Genomic DNA, 2,966 nt, shown 5'->3' on the forward strand with positions numbered 1-2,966 from the left:
GTAAGGTTTCACTGGCCATGGCAGAGGGTGGGATTAATGACTCTTAAGGGTCCCTTTCATTCTGGGATTCTGGGTCTTCTGTGCAGTTAAATCCCAGTACAGAAACTGCAGCTCACACCTCCTGGTATCAGGGCTGCAAAACCCAGCTGGGTCTTCTGAAGAGTCAATGAACAGCCTGTAATCAGCTCCAGAGCACCCCGCTGCGTGTGGGGGCAGAGGGAATCAGCTGGGAAATACAAGCCCAGCTTCACTGCTGGCAAGTAGAGAGAGCACATCTTGCCAGGGATCAGTGCTGCTCCTGCCCTTCTTGTCAGCAGATCAAATGCTGCTCTCAAATCCCCTGGTTCTGCTAAAGCCCCCCATGCAGTAACTTACCCTTATGCTCCTCCCTGCTGCTGGCCTAGTGAAGCAAGCCTGGGGAAGCACGCACCTCTGCTTAAAAGTGAATGGGAAATCTGGGCCAACAGGATTTTCACTGCAGAAACACCTAAGGTAGCCCTTGGGTGGTGAATTAAGAGTATCTTGAGTTGGAGGGGACCTACAAGGATGACTGAAATCCAGTTCCTAGACCGCAGGACCACCAGTGGATACCAAACCCCCTCTGAAGGCAGAGACCTGTTTAGTGACAACGAAGCAGAAGGCGAGCAGGGGCAAGGTGCTGGATGCTTTGAGGTTAAAAGCAACCTGGGAAGGTGTTTACTGCACTTTATACAGAAACATTGGAGCACGAAGCTTCTGTCTAGTTTTAAGATTCTCAGTTTCTTCCCTTGGACCAGCAGGTGAATCCCAGCATTTCACCTCTCTCCTTCAGAAAGAGCATCACCACATCCCACCCAGCCCACTCCCCTCAAAAGACATTACCAAGAACATCATGGTCTGGTCTGACCTTCCCTCTCCCTCTTTTAGGTCCCATGAGATAAACCTGCCTCCCCAGTCTTCACCTAGAGAAGGCCAATACCCACTTACCAAAACAACCACACACTCGCACCTAATTAGTAGGTGCTAAAGGGCAGAACCGAGGTGGGAAGAACTCCCACAGCTTGAAGCACCATCTGTGGTAATTGTACAATTAAAAATCTTTAATTACTGACTTTTTTGGGGGAGTTATGCATAGATCCCCCACCAGAAGAACGACCCGCACATACGATGCTGAGTCTGGTGCTTTGGAGAAAAGCTGTCTTTTCACCTCATTTAGGAAGCCCCGATTTGTCATCCTGCAAGATCTGACTTTCTTCACTCTGCATGATAACAATCAGAAATCCAAAAGAGGATTTTTTGCCTTTTTAGGATATTCTTAAGTAATAACTTCTGTCAAAGAATCACATCTGCACCATCTGCTGACTACGCAGGTGGTGAATTATTTTCCATAATCACTTCCAAGCTGGGAAAGATCTGCAGCATGCAACGTCTGGACATGAATTACTCCTTGGAGAAAGGCCCTAATGTTCTTTGCAAATCCTGTGTTTTCACAATCATCTAGAGCCGTGCACTTACAGAGCCCTAACTGTTAGAAATGTTCTGAAGGAGCACAAAAGAATTGGTCCCTCCATCTCCACCCTCCTAAAACCAGAATTCCAGGTTCTGCAGTTCTGCTGCTGGAATGTGATTACCACACATAAGGGTGGCAGCAGCATCTGAATGCCACAGGTACTGCACTGCACTGCTCTTACTAGGATAAAAAACAACCCAGACGGCCGGTCTGGGTCACCCCAAATTCAGAGGCCACAGACATGCAGAAGGATAGTTACTGACAGTCCATGGATGCAGATGATATATCACAATTAGAGAGTTCCCCTACAGCAGAAGAAAAGGCACCAGAGACATTTCTAGGAGGACATGAAGCTGTTGTTTCATTTTTAAAAAGCCAAGCAACGATGCTAGCCTGAGCTACACCAGATGTGAGGCTCAGGGGCTTTCCACATACAAACACTGGGATGCTGCAATGTTTCTCTGTGGCTACTTCAAAAAACTAATCACCACAAACCAAGCAAACACTTCGAGATCGTGCTATCTGGTGTGGAGCAGTGACTTGGCCTGCAGCTCCGTTTGTTCCAGTGGCTTAGGAGTTACATGGAGCACATGCAGCAATAAATTGTGCCGAGACTCCACAAAGGAGGCACAAGACGGAGGGGACGCACTCCTCACCACAGCCAGCAGCAAGTCATGTTTTCACAAAACGGCACCACACCCCACGAGGCCCCAGGGATTAATTCAAGCAGTATTCCTTCTTTTGCTTTATTTGTTCTCTCCCCACGTAGCTTCTCTCTTTGGGAAAACTCTGATTCTTCTCTTTGGGAAGAGCCCTCAGCAGCCTCCCCCGTTACACCCAGAGCAAGGCGCGCTGCTATGCTGAGCCCCAACCGGGGCCGAGCAGCTCCAGGCCCTCACTGTCGCCAGCAGGTTGGAAGCATCCCTGGCAAAACCCTGTCTGGAAAACACTCAGATGCTACAAAGCAGCTGTGAACCCCCAAACCACGGCACTGACACACACACGAGGCTTGACAGGGGCCCTTCCCCAACAGCGGCACGTAACTCCCAGGGCTGTCCACGGAGGTGGGGGTTTTCCAAACTTCCACATACGCCGGGGAAGTGCCCGAGCCTGGTCACCAGAATAATCCCCAGCTCTTCTGAACAGCCATGAGCCCTGGGCCCCACTGTCACAAGGCAGCCCAGCCACGCCACGAGCTCCCGATGCCGACACCCTCAAAACAACAGGCGTTAGGCTAAAAAGTATACAAACCACCCTCATTTTTTCACTTGCTTGTAAATAGTTATTGAGGAAGTGATTTGGAAGGCCGTAACTGTGCCAAGGACACAGCTGGAACAATGTTCTCAGCTGTTTTCCTCCCCAAAGATTCCTCGCCCCAAAAGTGGAGCAGAGTCCTTCTACCATGCCCTCGCCATGCGGCTTCCGATCACAAAACGAGGCTGCAGCCTACTTTAACTAAAAAGAAAACTAAAAAACA

The sequence above is a fragment of the Corvus brachyrhynchos genome, unplaced genomic scaffold (genome assembly GCF_000691975.1).
Source record: "Corvus brachyrhynchos isolate BGI_N302 unplaced genomic scaffold, ASM69197v1 scaffold285, whole genome shotgun sequence".
NCBI lineage: Eukaryota > Metazoa > Chordata > Aves > Passeriformes > Corvidae > Corvus > Corvus brachyrhynchos.